Consider the following 19,103-nt stretch of genomic DNA (forward strand, 5'->3'; position numbering starts at 1 on the left):
AATGAACACACGATGATCCAAAACCTATGCGATGCAGCAAAAGCAGTTCTAAGCGGGAAGTTTATAGCAGTACAATCCTACCTCAAGAAAGAAGAAAAATCTCAAATAAACAATCTAACCTTATACCTAAAGGAACTAGATAAAGAAGAGCAATCAAAACCCAAAGTTAGTAGAAGGAAAGAAATGAAAGATCAGAGCAGAAATAAATGAAATAAAAACAAAAAAAAGTTGCAAAGATCAATAAAACTAAAAGCTGGTTCTTTGAGAAAATAAACAAAATTGATAAACCTTTAGCCAGACTCATCAAGAAAAAGAGGGAGAGGACTCAAATCAATAGAATTAGAAGTGAAAAAAGAGAAGTTACAACAGACACTGCAGAAATACAAAGCATACTGAGAGACTACTACGAGCAACTCTACGCCAATAAAATGGACAACCTGGAAGAAATGGACAAATTCTTCAAAAAGTATAACCTTCTAAGACTGAACCAGGAAGAAATAGAAAATATGAAGAGACCAATCACAAGTAATGAAATTGAAACTGTGATTAAAATCTTCCAGCAGGGCTTCCCTGGTGGCACAGTGGTTGAGAGTCCACCTGCCAATGCAGGGGACACGAGTTCGTGCCCCGGTCCGGGAAGATCCCACATGCTGCAGAGTGGCTGGGCCCATGAGCCATGGCCACTGAGCCTGCGCATCTGGAGCCTGTGCTCTGCAATGAGAGAGGCCACAACAGTGAGAGGCTCGGGTACTGCAAAAAAAAAAAAAAAAATCTTCCAACAAATAAAAGTCCAGGAACAGATGACTTCACAGGTGAATTCTATCAAACATTTAGAGAAGAGCTAACACCCATCCTTCTCAAATTCTTCTAAAATATTGCAAATGAAGGAACAGTCCCAAACTCATTCTGTGAGGCCACCATCACCCTGATACCAAAACCAGACAACAATACTACAAAAAAAGAAAATCACAGACCACACAGAGGGAACCTACCTCAACGTAATAAAGGCCATATATGACAAACCGAGATAAAGGCCATATATGACAAACCGAGAGCAAACATCATACTCAATGGTGAAAAACTGAAAGCATTTCCTCTAAGATCGGGAAAAATACAAGGAGATCCACTCTCGCCACTATTATTCAACAAAGTTTTGGAAGTCCTAGCCACGGCAATCAGAGAAGCAAAAGAAATAAAAGGAATCTAAATTGGAAAAGAAAAAGTAAAACTGTTACTGTTTGCAGATGACATGATACTATACACAGAGAACCCTAAAGATGCTACCAGAAAACTACTAGAGCTAATCAATGAATTTGGTAAAGTTGCAGGATACAAAATTAATGCACAGATTTCTCTTGCATTCCTATACACTAACAACAAAAGATCAGAAAGAGAAATTAAGGAAACAATCCCATTCACCATTGCAACAAAAAGAATAAAATACCAAGGAATAAATCTACTTAAGGAGGTTAAAGACCTGTACTCAGAAAACTGTAAGACACTGATAAAAGAAATCAAAGATGAGACAAACAGATGGAGAGATATACCATGTTTTTGGATGGGAATAATCAATATTGTGAAAATGACTATACTACCAAAAAGCAATCTACAGATTCAGTGCAATCCCTATCAAATTACTAATGGCATTTTTTTTTTTTATAGAAGTAGAACAAAAAAATCTTAAAATTTGTGTGGAGACACAATAGACCCCGAGGAGCCAAAGCAGTCTTGAGGGAAAAAAACGGAGCTGGAGGAAGCAGACTCCCTGACTTCAGTCTATACTACAAAGCTACAGTAATCAAGTCAATATGTTACTGGCACAAAAATAAATATAGATCAGTGGAACAAGATAGAAAGCCCAGAGACAAACCCACACATCTATTGTCAACTAATCTATGACAAAGGAGACAAGGATATACAATGGAGAAAAGACAGCCTCTTCAATAAGTGGTCCTGGGAAAACTGGACAGCTACACGTAAAAGAATGAAATTATAACACTCCCTAGTACCATATACAAAAATTAACTCAAAATGAATTAAAGACCTAAATGTAAGACCAGACACTATAAAACTCTTAAAGGAAAACATAGGAAGAACACTCTTTGACATGAATCACAGCAAGATCTTTTTTGATCCACCTCCTAGAGTAATGGAAATAAAAACAAAAATAAACAAATGGGACCTAATGAAACTTAAAAGCTTTTGCACAGCAAAGGAAACTATAAACAAGACGAAAAGACAATCCTCCGAATGGGAGAAAATATTTGCAAACGAATCAACGAACAAAGGATTAATCTCCAAAATATATAAACAGCTCATGCAGCTCAATATTAAAAAAACAAACAACCCAATCCAAAAATGGGCAGAAGACCTAAATAGACATTTATCCAAAGAAAATATACAGATATCCAAGAGGCACATGTAAAGCTGCTCAAACAACAAATGCTGTAGAGGGTGTAGAGAAAAGGGAACCCTCTTGCACTGTTGGTGGGAATGTAAATTGATACAGCCACTATGGAGAACAGCATGGAGGTTCCTTAAAAAACTAAAAATAGAATTACCATATGACCCAGCAATTCCACTACTGGGCATATACTCAGAGAAAACCATAATTCAGAAAGACACATGCACCCCAATGTTCACTGCGGCACTATTTCCAATAGCCAGGTCATGGAAGCAACCTAAATGCCCATCGTCAGACGAATACATAAAGAAGATGTGGTACATATATACAATGGAATATTACTCAGCCATAAGAAGGAACAAAACTGGGTCATTTGTAGAGATGTGGATGGACCTAGAGACTGTCATACAGAGGGAAGTAAGTCAGAAAGAGAAAAACATATCGTATATTAACACATATATGTGGAATCCAGAAAAATGGTACAAATGAACCAGTTTGCAAGGCAGAAATAGAGACACAGATGTAGAGAACAAACGTATGGACAGCAAGGGGGGAAAGTGGGATGCGGGTGATGGTGGTGGGATCAGTTGGGAGATTGGGATTTACATATATACACTAATGTCTATAAAATAGATAACTAATAAGATCCTGCTGTATAAAAAATATAATTCAAAAAAGTATATATATATATATATATATGTATATATATATATATATATATATATATATAGCAGTGCAGAAATAAAAAGAAAAATTCACAATTATAAAAAATATAAAAAATACTAAAATCCCACAAATATAGTAGTAAGATTAATTCCAATTTTACAATTTGGGCTTTAAACATACACCGTTTCTTGGGCTATGATGGTAGCATAAAATGATCCAGTTTGTATAAATCTTATGAGGCTTGATAAATGCACTTAATAATTGTCAGGTGATGACAAAATTAAATGAGTCAGTGAATGTTAATATCTCTCCTTTCATATGTGTAGATGCCTTGGGCCAGTTACAATATGTGGCATATATAATGTATTATGATGTGTTAATAACGTGGATCAGAGAGAAACAAAAGTCAAGGACAAATGTAATTTTTTGTAAGATGTACATTTAATACTTTCTAACATTTAGCGGATTACCTTTGGATGCCAATTAAACATTATACCCGCTTCCTCGAGTGGTTTTTTGTGTGTATCTGTTGACTGAGTCTATTAATTTTCATTACTTATACAAAATATTGTAGATTTTCTTTAATTGTACTGAGTTGGGTTTATTTTATTGATTCTGCGCTAATCTGAGAGGTTTGTTTTTGTAGTTTAGAGCAAACCAGGCAGGTTTCACATTGTGTTGAGCCTTCAGGTCACCTATTAATTTCTTACATCTTTTCAGAAATGTTCATCTGCCTTATGGCAGTCCTCAAGTTGGGTCAAGTGATGGAGTAGTACAAAGAGTAGTGGTAGAGTAAAAACCTCAGGACAGTAGACAATGGTTTTATTTTTTTGTGAGGGGTGTACAGCTTCCACTTGATTGTGTTTAGGCAGAGCATGGGACACCTGTGAAGGTAGGTGATGGCAACGTTTAGTCTGTGGAGGGATACAGTGAGAAGTGTTTCACGAGACCGTTAATTATCAATTTGAGATTAATGCTCACTTCAGAGGCCGCACTGGATTATAGTTATTGCTCTACCCTAAAAGCACCTTTCAGGTCCATGTGCTTAAGGTGGTGACCTTCATAGTAAGAAAATAGCATATCCCTAGATCATAAGAAACTCTGTCTGAAATTTTGTAACTGTATTTGATGTCTCTGAAACAGCTTGCTACTTAGATGCTAACCTAGGTTATGTGTATTTTTATACAAAGGCAGTTAAGCCCATGGTTTTTAAGAATAGTAAAGCTTATATTTATATAAGTTGATGCAGTGAGTTTTCCCTGTAATATAAAATTATTTTAGTGCTTTGTAAAATGGCAAGAACCAGCTGCCTTGTAGGTTACCTGGTCAACTTGTGTGTTTTTACTTTTTTGTACTGATTACAGAACCAGAGGCCTGGCCCATGCTAGTCCAATAGCTAAAAATGATGTCCAAAAGGTTATCAGGCAGACATTTGGGTCTCAGTGCAAACAGAATAGGGAACAGAGTGAAATAGCTTTTGTTAATTTTTTCATGTTGTAAGGTATGTGGACATGCAGGATTAGAATTCAGAAAATAATGATTAGGTTGATTCATATACATTTATAAGCCAATATCTTCAAAGTGCTTAGCACCGTACTCAGCTCATTGTAAGCACTCCTTATACTAATATTACCCTTTGAGAAGCTTTTACCACAGGGGTTCACAGCATACACTCTGGAGCAAAACTCTGGGTTTAAGCTAAGTAACTTCAGGCAAGTTGTTCACACTATCTGTTCCTGTTTCCTCATCTCTAAACTTGTGATAGAAGTATTTACTTCATGGGGTGGTTGTGGGAAATAAAGGTTGATAACAGTGGTTTTAATAAGAAAGAAAATAATAATAAAAATGCCAGCTAAAGATTAGTTATTGTTATTTGTAATGTATTCTAAAACTAATTCCTAACATGGCTCTACGTGTTAACATTCTTGGAAAAGTAGCATCTCTTTGTTTCCTTGCTTTTTTTGGAAATGTGAAAGTGCATGTGTCTCTACCTTGCGTGGGACATATTTTTATTTATTTTTTCCCCCTTGTTGGAGAAATCTATTTCCAAGGGATAGTGTGGATATTTGTCTACAGATCCTCCCCTGGGGATTATGTGGCAGCTACTTCAAAGCTATCCCAGCTTGCACTTAATCATTTTAAACATCAAGTAACTTGCTTGTTCATTTTATGCATGTTTTCTTATTGAGGAAAATAGTTAACCTGAAGTGAGCACCAGAAGCTGCTTTTTCTTGGTTTTCCTCCTAGAGTAGTTCTCAAGCGCGCTTCTCTTGGAAGCATTGTGCACTCTCCTATAGCTTTTAAGAATGACTGAACTTGGGAGCATTCTGTTTAACCACAAAACTCATGTACCCTCTGTTTAATTTCTTAAGGCTTGCCCTCCCTTCAATGCAGTTACCATTTTTTCTTCCACGTTAGGTGGATGAGATTTGTATTGCCCTCCCTTTGAGGAGGGACCTTGATTTATTAAGGAACTATTTCAGTTCTTACTGACCCACTAGGCACTGTTCCAGGTGAATTGAGGAGACAGTGATGAGTAAGGTAGACCATGTCCCTGTTCTCATGGGGCTTTCACCCTTGTAGGAGAAGACATACAGTAATAAGCAAACAAATCAATTAGATATTTTTGAAAGTGTGAAAGTATGATGAAGAAAATGAAGCAGGAAAATGAGACAAAGAGGCAAGAAGAAGGAGTGTGCTTTAGTTAAGGTGACCAGAGATGGCCTCTCTGAGGAAGTGATGTGTGGGCAGAGATGTGAAGGATGAGAGGCAAAGATGGTTCCAGGCAGAAGGAACAGCAGGTGTCAGGGCTCTGAGGCAAGAAGGAGTTCAGTCTGGGTGAGAATGGCAATACGTGACTGAATGCATTTCTGTAGCCTGCTGGGTTCCAGGTGCTATTCAAGTGTGTGGGATATATACACCAGTGAACAAAGTAAAGCTTTTCTTTTTTTTTTCCCGCTCATGGCACATCTTGTCAGGGTAGGGCATTGGAAGGTGTTGGGGGAGAGTGGACAATAAACAGGCATAATAAATAAGTTATGTGGAGTATTAGCTCATCAGTGATATGAAAAGAATTAGTGTGGAGGTTTAGAGTGGGTGGGCTACAAATTAAAATACTGCAGTCAAGACAGGTCTCACAGAGCAGACGACATTCAAGCAAAATATTGAAGGAGCTGGGGAAGTCAGTCACGTGAGTATCTAGGAGAAGAAATTGCCAGGCCTAGGTAGGAGCTAGTGCAGAAGAGGTAGGTAGCAAGCATTAGGCTTGGCTTGTTCAGAAGGCCTCAAGGAAGTGTCTGATGCCAGAACAAAGTGAGTGAGAAGGAGGTGGGAGGCGCATGTGGAGAGGTAATCAGTGATACCATGCAGGGTCTTGTAAACCACTGTCAGGAGTTCATTCTGACTCTGAATGAAATGAGCGGCCATCTTGGGGGTGTGAGTTAAGGGGCATGGACTGGGGCTGGGGGAGTATAAGCAGGGAGACCTGCTAGAATAATGGAGTGAACCAGGAGACACACCCTAATGGCTCGTAGAAGGAGGTGGCCAAGATGGTGAGACTTTGCCAGATTCTGAATATATTTTGTAGGCTGAAGTGGAGTGTGTGAGAAAGAGGAGTCCAGGATGACTGTAAGTGTTTGGTCTTGAACAAATAGAAGATTAACATGGTAAAGACTTGAGCTGGAGCAGGTTTGGATGGGGTGGGCTTGGAGACGTAAAGTGGGAGATGTCTGTTACACACTGCGGTTACTGTTCCTTGCGACCTCGGGTACACTGTATCCCCCCTCCTGACTTAGTGTGGGCAGTGTGATTGTCTTTGGCCAGTGGGTCATTAGCAGTGAGATGAAGCGGGGTTGAAATGTGCTCACAGGGTTGGGCGCAGCCTCTTGTGAGAAGAGCTTTCTGTCGCCATGATGAGAAGAGCTTTCCCTCAATAGTTGTCTTCTGACTCGGTCGTCCAGTGAGTGCAGGTGAGGCAGTTACCCAGCCAAGTGCAGCTAGACCAGAGCTGCCCGCTGAGCCCAGCTTAGATCATCAGATCCTCACTGACCTACAGATCCTTGAGAATAAGTTTTATTCTGGAATAAGTCACTGAGTTTTCTTTTTTAGATTTTATTGGCGTATAGTTGATTTACAATGTTGTGTTAGTTGCAGGTGTACAGCAAAGTGAATCAGTTATACATATACATATATCCACTCTTTTTTAGATTCTTTTCCCATATAGGTCATTCCAGAGTATTGAGTAGAGTCCCCCCAGTCACTGAGTTTTGAGGCAATATGTTATGCAGAAGTTTTATGGCAGTAACTCACCAATAGGGCATCTAAGCAGTGAAGTAAAACAGCGATTTGGAGCTAACTGTCTGGCGTTTAGAAGAAGTCTGGGCTGGAGACAGAAATTTAGGAGTTATGAGCATATTAATGATATTTAAAGCCTCAAGATGAAATGAGATCACCATGGGAGTGAATGGAGTAGAGGAGGTAACCAAGGATTGCGTTACTGCATCATTACAAAATTCTAGAAGAAGAGGGGCAACCAGCAGCAAAAGCTGAAAAGGAACAACCCTTGTGGCAGAAGAAAAGCGGATTGCCTAAAAAGTAAGTGGACAAAAACAATATGGAGGAGGAGGAAGTGATCAACTGTGTCAAAGATGACTACTAAGTATTGGTTATTGGCTTTGGTAACCTCATTACCTTTATTTCTTATTGAAATATAGTTCATTAACAATGTTGCATTAGTTCCAGATGTACAACATAGTAATTCAATATTTTTATACTCTATTTAAAGTTATTATGAAATATTGGTTATATTCCCTGTGTTGTACATTAAATCCTTGTATCTTATTTATTTTGGGGGGAGTGGTTCATTGTTGACCTTGATAAAGGCAGTTTCACAGGCACGGTGGAGGTGCAAGCGAGTGAGTTTAAATGTGAGTATAGGAGGAGAGGAATTCTATGTAGCAAGTAAAATAAGTTTGTGAGAAAAATTGTGGCAAGGGGATAAAAATGAGATTAAATGTGGCCTTTTCACAAAGGGAATGGTACACCATGGTAAAGGTGTTGAATTTTATTCTGACTGAGGTGGGAGGTAGTCGGAGGGTTTAAATAGTGGTCTGTTTGTCTGTTAAGTATTGCTCTGGCTGCTGTATAGAGAAAGGTCTGAAGTGAAAATTGGGGAGAGCAGTTAAGAGGCCATTTCTGGACTTGAGGACACAGGGTGGGAGGGGGAAGCTGGGGCGAAGTGAGAGTAGCATCAACATATATACGCTACCAAATGTAAAATAGATAGCTAGCGGGAAGCAGCCACATAGCACAGGGAGATCAGCTCGGTGCTTTGCGACGACCTAGATGGGTGGGATAGGGAGGGTGGGAGGGAGGCTCAAGAGGGAGGGGATATATGTATATGTATAGCTGATTCACTTTGGTGTACAACAGAAACTAACACAGTATTGTGAAGCAATTATACTCCAATAAAGATCTATTAAGAAAAAAAAAAAAAGAGGCTATTTCTGTTTCCCAGGTGAGAGATTATGTTGGCTTTGGCTAGAGTTGTAGACATGCATAAATTTTACAAAGAGGTAATGCTATTAGAAAGACAGTAGTGTGGGATCTGTAGCTTACAGATTTTTAGAAAGTTTTTGTGATCAAATGAAAATGACAAATGCACATGAGAGTTTTTTTATAGTTTATTTCCAGTTGTACCTTATCTACGTGAATAATGCCCATTTGAAGCAATATGATGTTATGTTGGTTTATAAAATTTACATTCTGCTGTTTTTCAAAGTAATAATTTGTGTTGTCTATGGATAAATATGGAAAAATATGATAATTTTTCTCTCCTTCAAATTCCATTCCAGTCTGAGCCATTCCAGCGACACTGGCCTATTTTGCTCAAATGACATTAGTGGCAGTTTCTGGTATAAGGTCCTTGACTGAGTTTGTGTGCAAAATAACTTTTTTTTGAATGGAAAAATTTCCATGAGTTTTATTTGGGATGAGAATTAAGCAACAACAAAACACATTTTTACTTTCTTAGATCTAGGATTTATATGTATTAGAGAATTGTTCATACAGAAATGGCAAATAAAGTATTTTGCCAAGTGCGCTTTCAGTAGAGACTCCAATGATTATCTGTGATCTGTTTTGCTCTTATATCATGTCCAGAGGTTCCCATGGGAACCACCCCCAATTCGTGGGAAGAGTCAAATTTAGCAAACAATACAGAAAAGCCATTTAATCATCCTCTGTGTGATCCATGAAAAAGCCAGAAATACAGAGGAAATGAAGTCACTAGAATCTTTCTATCTACATGGGACTGACCAGAGAAAAAGCCCTGCTTGTGGTAAATAGAGTTGATAGATAGCAAAACAGCTAATGTCCTAAATCTGACAATAACAAAACCTCTTCCATCATCTGTCTCTCTCGGTTCAGATATCTTTCCAAGATTTGTTAAGTGTTTTGGTGTTATAGACTTTGGCATCCTGACAGTCATTTTCATTTAACTTATCTTTCTCCTGAAAGACTGTTTCCAGGAAAAAAAAAAAAAAAAAAGCCAGTGAGCCTTATACATAATCTTCTCATTATGTTCAGAAAGCTAATTTTAAACCTGAATTCCCCAACTCTCTCTCTCTGTCTTACCTGACTGCATTAATTAATTCCTGTACAGCAGTGGAAATTTGCCTCAGACACCTGACCCATCAACTTCTGAATATGGAGACTCTATCTTTTATGAAAAACTGGGGCACCCGTTACCACAGGACATGTGAATACAGATTATTTGTACCTGGGAGGGAACTTTTCTGAGAACAGAGACTTTGGGGCCCCCCAGGATCCGCTGCTCAGACAACTGGTGATTAAGATCAGAGAACACCCCCATAACCTTTGTATTACAAGACCTGACTCTTCTCTTTTCCCTGACTTGATTGAAAACTATTTTTAAGTGAATTTGTTTGTGCTAAGTTGCCAGTGGACACGGAGTCCGGGAGGGTCGGTCTTGGGGACCACATAGTCCAAGGCTCCACCCGATCTGGACCTGGCCTTCCTCTCCAGGTTCATCTACTCACTCCCCACCTTGTTCTCCACCATGAACTGTATTGGCCTACTTATTTTCTCAAACACATCTACGGCTTGTCTGCTCCAGAGTCCTTGCGCATGTGGTTTATTTTTCCTCAGGTGCCCCCCGGCAATTTCTATTCATCCTTAAGATCTCAGATTATATGCCGTTTCCTCAGAAAGCACTTCTTTCACCCTCCAATTTACATTCGATTTCCCTCTATTGTTTTCTCATCACAAGTTTACTTTTTCACCAAAACATTTAACGTGCTTCATAATTACATTTTGTCGATGAGGTCCTAAGGGGGGGGAGGAGGGTTACTTGGGTTTGCTTTTTCTCTTCTCCATCGATAGAGATTCCAGAATTTCTCTCCTTAGAAGCATATGTGCGAGTTTCCCCCTAATGGCAGGCTGGTAGCAGGGCTGCCTTAGAGGGGTACAGTCGGACTGAAAAGCAAAAGCCCTTGTGATCTTTGAAGGAAAAGAGTTGGCATTTTGGAAAGATGGAAGATGCCAGAGCCATTCCTGCCAGTGCTTCCATGACCGGCTCGGGACCTGGGAGGTGGCTGTTTGTGGAAATTAAAAAAATCTGAGTCATGAGAATATTGGAAGCCCGACAACTACGCATCTTTGATGAGCTTAGCCTCCAGGAAGTGAAATTGTCCTCCAAGTGGCATGCGGGGCCCCTCTGGAGATCCCATTGCAGCAATAGCTCAGCTTCCTCCACAGCCTCCGTAAACAGCGCCACCATGAGGCAGCAGTACGCAGTGACAGTGGTCAGCTCTTTGTTTCCTGGTGTGATTGTCCTAGGAGGACTTCTTGCCCATTATGCGTGTGGAAGAATGAGCATGCAACTACATATGAACCCTGATTTGGAGAAGCCTTTGTCTCCATTGGCTTGTAAGATTCTTTGTAGACTCTCAATGAATGCTTGTTTTATAGATGAGGAGATGGAAACTGAGAGAAGTCAAGTAACTTATCACAGGATCACAGCATTACATAGTGGTCGGGTTAGGATAAAACTATGCGAATCTTCTGGTCCCTGTTTTGGTAGTTCTGCAGTTGAGTGAAACCATGAGGAAGGCTGCCCAAATTTCCATGATGTGTATTGAGAGGTTAGATTTTATGCCCTCCTGGTGTGAATACCTGGCTATTTTGGAATAGGTAAGCCTGTGTCTATGGGGTGCTTATCTTATGTCTGTCAATCATTTTGGGATCATTAAAATTTCACATCTGTATATCTGAACCTCTTCATTCTAGTTTTCCTCATAACCTCCCTGCTTTTCTTCTTGCCTATCTCCTTGAGGCATTTCTCTTTCATTACTTTCCCAAAGAGATTTTTAAAGAAAGAGAAGTTTTGCTTTCTGATATGAACTTACTCTTACACTTGTGAAAATAGAAGAAAATACTTAAAAAGTGAAATACATGAAGTAAACACATATGAGTATAATAAAGTAGATTGCATAAGGTCTGGTGGGTAATAAGAGTGAGAATGGGGTGAGACTGATGGATGATGGCTTCTTAGAGGAAGAGGGTTTTAAGGTAGGCGATATGAAAATATCTGGAGAAGATGTGCATCCCAGGGAGAAGGAAGAACAAGGCACGTGCATTTATTGGGGTTGGGAGAAGAGAGGTGGTTAGCCTTGGTGGGATCACTCAGAACCAGCTGAGGAAAGGATGAGCTGGAGAAGGAGTTCCTCGAATCAGCGGGTTTTAAGTTGCCAAAGGACTGGTGTATAAAGATCAGTAGAGGAACTTGTAAAACTGTAGACTCTCACAGGGGAAAATGAATGGGAAAGGAATCTTTGTATGTTTTGTGTGTATAAATTGGGGATTACCTCTACAAAGTAAAAATTTAAAAATGAACAATCTCTGGCATAATTTCTGGTTTCAAATGTGACTGTATTGCTTACTACCTGGGTGACTTTGGATAAGCTTTGTAAGATTTAAGCCTGTTTCCTCATTTATAAAAATTGGTTTTTGAGATGATCAAGTGAAATATCCAAGGAGATGTCCTAGGATAATGCTAGCTTATAGGAGGTGTCCAATAAATGTTAGCTTTATATATTAAAATATATTCATTCCACATTGCAGTAACTGACGTAGCTATAGTTTTAAATGAATGTTTTCAGTTAATCTTGAATTATTGTTGCTGACTTAAAAACTTTTCCCTTCAGATTTTCTCAGAAATTGTCTTTCATGAGTAGGTGCAGAGTAAATCATTGTTTTCAATCAAGAAACATGACTGAATAAACACATTTGCATAAAATCACTCCCAGGAATCTATCAGAATGAATGAAAAGAACCCCAAATTAGGGAGGATGATTTCACTTATACTGAAAGTACAGTTGGAGCCTCAACCTCATACCCTAAATTACAAGGACTAGTGTTTGGATTCAATTTAGTAGAAGTTGCCAGGATTTAATTCACATGTTCTTTAATCTTGAATATGCTGTCCTACATGGGAAATGGAAATGAAGGGCTTTTTAACAACCCTGGCAAGTAGGACAGAGTGGCCAAGTTACACATCAAATTTTATGTTCCAGAAAATGCAGCTTATAACACAAAGACAGACAAAGTGGGGGGGGGGGAGTTTTCCAAAAGTATTAATGTAAGAAGTTTAGGTATGTTTCCAAAAGTCTATTGTCCTTTATTATTTGTGCATTAATGTTTCAGTACATACATACTCAATGTCTCTTAAGATACATTTCATAAATAATAGAGAAATCAAAGCTTTTAATTAAGTTTCTTACCATACAAATGTGATTGTGGTCTCAACAACTGCTAAAAGAATTATGAAGGACAAAGTGAGCCCTTGCACCACAGACAACCGTCAAAAATGCTGGCCACTTAGATGAAAATGGCTGGGACAATTATCCTCATCTTCTTGCCTGTTCCACATTTGAAAAGAGCCTAGACTCTCAATGAAGTGAATCATCACTGATACAGAGAAGTGAAAATGTCCTTGCCAGCACGGACCACAAAGAGCAGGAGAATCAGATTAGTTATAGGATATGTGAGTGGTTGAGTCTGCAGGGGAGGCTGGAGAACAGGCAGCATATGCTGCTGGTTTTGCCATTTGGGAATTTGAGCCCATTGTTTCTAGATCTTCACTTTTTCAAGAGAAGCAAAGTATCCATTGTTTTTTGTTTGATTGTTTGTTTGTTTGGAGGGGTTAAATCTGCAAATTTTAGAATATTGGGAAATAATCCAGCATTTTTTCCATGGCCTAAGGCAGTGCAGGCAGCACTGAGTGGGCTGGACAGGACATACCTTGTGCCACATTTGGTCCAGGGACTTTCAGCTCACAACCTCTGAGGCCTAATGCATGGTGTGGGAATCCTGAGAGGCAAGAGAGATGGGTGATTATGATCTCAGATCACAATCAGTGCTCTTGGCATCAAGCCTACATCTTGTTCCTGGAGCGCTGATTGACTGTCTTAGCACAAGACCAGATCCGATCAGGGAGATGGTTATGTAAGATTAATGTTCCAGAATTGATACTTTTAACCAAGGTCTTTCCCCTAAGAGTTTTGTTCCTCAGTATGAACACACTGCTCTCATGAGTTTGAACATTTTTTTTTTCATTTTAAAAGAAAACAGTTAATTTCAACATATGCCCAAACCTTGCCATATCTATGCCCGTAACACTTCCTTATGAACTTTCTTAATATTTAAAAAATTAAATATCAAAACAAAATACAAAATTGTTAGGCATCCATTGTCTCCTCTTGTCCTGACCTATCTCGGGTTCTTTATCAAGCTTTTCATCTGGTGATACAAGCCAGTTTTACCTGAACATTGGGAAAGGATTGTAGGTCCTCAGAGCAGTGGGAAAAGGATGCAAACGACATCAGAAGGTTGGTTTTGAGACCCTCCTCATGAAAGGTATTCTACCCCATGGATTTTTTTATTAAACGGATTATCTTTCTGCCAGGTGTTTGAGACTTCCCCCTTCACTGGCTTTTTCTGAGGACTGTTGAAGTATTCTGTTGTGTGAGGTGAGCCATTTTTTTGTAGGTGATTTGCAGGAAGTGAGATCTGTAAGCAGCCATTAAAAATGCTCTATTTCATTTTTAAAGCAGCGTTTAAGTGGATTATGTTTGTCCCACTATGGTCTTTTTTTAGCTGAACAATAATAAGATCCATTTGACACAGCCTGACTCTTTTTTAAAACGTTTAGTTTAATCCTTTGACAAACCTTGCTCACATTTGTCTTTAACCTTGTACCACCTGCCTTGGCTGGTTATGTAATTTGAAAATTAAAAATGCTTCTTTCCTTTTCCTTGTTATTGAACTCCAAAGCTCACTCAGACCCTTTTATTTTCCTTGCTTTCCTTTCCCCTCTATTTCCCCAGTTTCTTATGCTTGGATTAGTAAAATTGCTTGAAAAATAATAGTTCAGTCAAATGCAGAGTTACCTGATTTGTTTATGGAAAAGCTAAAGTGGGATGGGAAGGACTTGTTACTAAATTGTAGTTTAAAAAGTTTTATCATTGAATGTCAGTCTCACAGTGTTCCTTCTGTGACTGTATAAATATGCGTGCTGTTGATTGTTAGAGGTGAAAAGCACTTGGGCAGTTATTTGGTCTAACACCCTCCTTTTACTCAAAAGGCCATGGTGAACCTTGTAGGAGGGTCATCTTGGCCAAGGTCGTGCAAATGCTACTGGTGAGATGATACTGCATAGTGGTTAAGGGCTTAGGATCTGAAGGTGGACAAACTGAGTTTGTGTCCTGGCTGGCTGACCATGTATTAATTATTTTGCTGTGACTTCAGGCAAGCCAAATAAATTTTCTGAGCCCTAGTTTCAATGATTTTAAAATGGAGATAATAATAGTACTCACTTCAAAGGGCTGTGATGAGGAAGAAGTGATAGGATCCAGGCCAACTTCATGACACATTCCCTAGCACATACCAAGTTCTCAATAAATTGTCAGAACCCAGGTTTATTTTATCACATAGCTCTAGCAGTGCTTCCAAACTATCTAAAGGCTTTCTTGAGGTCTGTTACAGCTTCCTCAGTAGGGGCTTGGAATGCGTTGTCATTTGCTGGGGGTGCCTTGTGTGGTTCAGCAGTGCACATCGGTGTGTATTATGAAGTTTGCACCCCATTCCCCTTGATGCCATCTTCATATTTGGTTTATAAATTCAATAAGTATGTATTGAGCACCTTTCTCCTCTGTACACACTTCTGTGCTGGATCCTGAGCAGACATTTGGGAACAGAGGGGACACCCCTCTTTTCATGGAGCTTAAGTTTTGGGGTGAGAGATAGATGCTAAACAACTAATCATATTTTTGTTTATTTATGGCTGTGGTAAGTGATAAAAATGAGTACTAATTGCTATGAGTGAGTAAAACAGGGCGGCCAATGAATGGAGTTCTGAAGGATAAGGAGGTCTTAGCTAGGCAAATAGGGCAGAAAGCTTTGAGTTTTGAAGCTTTCTTCAAATGTACATGCAGAGGTGCAGGAAGAGAAAAACATATTGTAATTCTAGGAATAGATGGAAATACTTGTGGCTGAATCAAGTGGATACTGGAGGATGAAGCTGGAGAGGAAGGGGGCCTAGATCATGAATTTTTAGGGCATGTTAAAATATCTAGGCTTTATTATGAGATAATGGAAGGTTATTAGGTGATTATAAATAGAAAAAGTCCTAGCCAGATCTTTTATAAAGGTCATTTTAGTGCTATATAAAAAATGGGTGGAGGGAAGAAGATTCAAAACAGAGAAAGCTCTTCAGGAAAGAGGGTGGCTTGTGATAGGCTGGGGAGAGTGGAGGTGAAGAGAGAGATCTGAGGAGATACAGGGGTACAGTGAAGGAGCCTGGTGTGTGATCAGTGTGTTAACAGAGGCAGAAGGAAGTAGAAAGAGCGACTCCACTTCTGTCTTGGGCTCCAGATATCATTAATGATGGAGCAAAATTGATATATGATCAGAATTTTCCCTGATGCAACTGAAGCACAAGGGTGTTCCAGGTTCTGGCAGAAGGATATCCACATGGTGGACCACACAACAGAGAGTGTGTAGGAAAAGTACACTTCTCCTTTAGTCTCACACCAGCACCATACTCACAACGCTTCTGACGCCATACGTGAGGATTTTTTTTTTCTTTTAATCCCACACCAAGCAACTTTCCTTGACACCAGCTGAATGTCCTATAATTCAGTGCAGTTCTGACACTAACCAGAGTTAGTGCAGAACCCACAGGTTAAGGGCTCAGTCCCACAAGACTGCCCCTACATCAGAACCAATTGCAAGTAGTAGGTCACCAGGTCACCCACAAATTCTGTCAGACTTGGCACAATTCAGGGGTTCATATGACACCCCAACCACCCAGCCTTGGATTCATCATTTGCTAGAATAGCTCATAGAACTCAGGACACACTTACTTACATTTACCAGTATGTTATATAATAAGCATATGATAAAGGTTACAGATGAACAGCCAGATGAAGAGGTACGTAGGGGGAGGTCTGGAAGTGTCCTGAGCACAGGAGCTTCTGTCCCTATGGACTTAGTGTGTGCCACCCTCTACGTACGTGGATATGTTCACCAACCTGGAAAATCCCTAGAGTTTTGGGATTTTTATGAAGGCTTCATCATGTAGGCAAGCTCAGTCATTCACTCAAATCTCCAGTCCCTCTCCCCTCCTCTGAGGATGGGGGGGTGAGACTGAAAGTTCTAAACTTCTAATCATGGCTTGGTTTTTCTGGTAATAGGTCCCCATCAGGAACTATTTAGTAGCCCACCAAGAATTGCCTCATTAGAAAAAAAGATACTTCTATGATGTAGGAAATTCCAAGAGATTTAGGAGCTTTGATTAGGAACCAGAGTCATAGACTAAATGTTAGAACCAAAGATGCTCCAGTGCTCTTACTAGGAAATTCCAAGGGTTATGGGAGGTCTATGCCAGGAATGATGGATGAAGGCGAGGTATATTTCTTATAAATCACAGAATCTCAGAGAAGGAAGTGAAAAGAGGACTTCTTGGTTACGATTAGTATAATGTTGTGAATTGGTTTGATATAATTTCAAACCCACTTGTTTATGATTTAAGTGAAGTTTGTGTTTTTTTTTTTTTTTAATCCACTTGTTTATGGACAAAAAAGTTGTTTTTAGAGGTAAAGTTGTTTTGATATAAGAATGCTGTAAGTTATGTCATGATGTCATCGTCTCCTCTGGTATAATCGATAAGCAGTTAGTAGCTCAGCTGCTGAGGGTCCCCACTGGGAGCTTATCAATAAAAACAATTAGAGAAGCCATTCTGGTGAGGGGACGTAAATTATAAGTACCCAGAGTTTGTGAGGATATCTGAGAATTGAGGTCTGGGTAAGGTGACTCTTTGCTGATCTACTTGCCTTGGGGCGTTAGCTCCTGCCTTGGTACAGACAAGTCTTTTTTTTTTTTTTTTTTGCGGTACGCGGGCCTCTTACTGCTGTGGCCTCTCCCCTTGCGGAGCACTGGCTCCGGACACGCAGGTCCAGCGGCCGTGGCTCACGGGCCCAGCCGCTCCGCGGCATGTGGGATCCTCCCGGGCCGGGGCGCGAACCCGTGTCCCCTGCACTGGCAGGCGGACTCTCAACCACTGCGCCACCAGGGAAGCCCCACACAAGTCTTTTACCAGCAGTGGCAAAAGCTGTTAAGCGGCTCAGGAGGATGGTCTTGCTGCCAACACCAGTGCCATTGTTCCCTAGCAACGTGCTCTAGCAACGAGGGACTTTTATTTTTGCACTGGCAGCTGGAAGTCGGCTCTAGGTTGGTCAAGCATCTCTCCCCAGTACCAACTCCTATAAAGATACACGGGATATGGGGATATATGTATACGTATAGCTGATTCACCTTGTTATACAGCAGAAACTAACACAACATTGTAAAGCAATTATAGTCCAATAAAGATGTTAAAAAGAAAAAAAGATACACCTCAAACTAAATTTGGTCTTTACTCCTTTCATCCCCCCTTACCTGGAACAATAGTGTGATTAATCTATCATTGGATTGGAGTGTTATTTATTTTTCAAGAGACATTACCCTGTGTGCTATTGGCTTGTGAAATTATGGTAATCCCCACAGTGAACCTGTGTTTAATTAAAATATTGGCAAAGACAATCTCATTCTCTGAGCCTGATTTGCTGCCTCTTCTAAACAAAACGGATAGAATACATTCCTACCCCAAATATGTTAAGTGATAAGATAGTCAAATACCAGGCGTCAGTGTAGTTAACTTTTTTTTTTTTTTTTTTTTGTGGTACGTGGGCCTCTCACCGCTGTGGCCTCTCCCAGGATGCGCAGGCTCAGTGGCCATGGCTCACGGGCCCAGCCGCCATGGCTAACGGGCCCAGCTGCTCTGCGGCATGTGGGATCCTCCCGGACCGGGGCACGAACCTGTGTCCGCTGCATCGGCAGGCAGACTCTCAACCACTGCGCCACCAGGGAAGCCCAGTGCAGTTAACTTTTGAATTGTGAGGTTTTGTGTATGTTCATCAGTATTGAGGAATTCTTGTTTCTTGTTTCCATGATCACAGTGTTTTTCAATGACAGTAATCAGATAAACTGCTTAGGTCAACTAAATTCATCACTTTTTAATAGAAACCTGGAATAGTCTGTATCCGTTCTTTGGTATCAATTGATTGGTTAGAATATTTGCATCTGAAATTAAGGTAGAACCACTGCCATTTGTACACAAGATAATGATCTTGCATCTTTTAAAAATATCCCCAATATTTTATTGTTTGGTTAGTTTTATTCTTTTTCAATGAAAACCTAGGCTTAAGACTAAATATAATGTAGGCGTGAATGAGGATAAAAGAAACAAAACATATAATTTAGTGTAGTTTTCTTATATGCATTTTATTCATTTGAGCATATTATGATGTCAACTTGATTTGCACTTGAATACTCATGTTTGTTCATTGCCATGAGGTTCCCATTTTATCGAGAATTAAGTATTTTTTGTTCAGAATTCTGTTCATTGTATTGAAAA

At 39.7% G+C, this 19,103-nt stretch overlaps 1 protein-coding gene across 9 annotated transcripts in view; it reads left to right on the forward strand.

The window, feature by feature from the left end:
* The window catches only part of CNTN4 (contactin 4), a 958,186-nt gene that overhangs the window by 45,575 nt on the left and 893,508 nt on the right, over positions 1-19,103 (forward strand). Inside the window, exon 1 of one of the 9 annotated variants that reach the window (XM_079933657.1) lies at positions 7,569-7,663. The exons of the other annotated variants lie outside the window; for them this stretch is intronic. The gene's annotated coding sequence lies outside the window, so the exon portion shown is untranslated. Of the gene's footprint in view, positions 1-7,568; positions 7,664-19,103 lie in introns of those variants that run through there. 9 annotated transcript variants of the gene reach the window in all.

Source organism: Stenella coeruleoalba (genome assembly GCF_951394435.1).
Source record: "Stenella coeruleoalba genome assembly, chromosome: 10".
Lineage (NCBI taxonomy): Eukaryota > Metazoa > Chordata > Mammalia > Artiodactyla > Delphinidae > Stenella > Stenella coeruleoalba.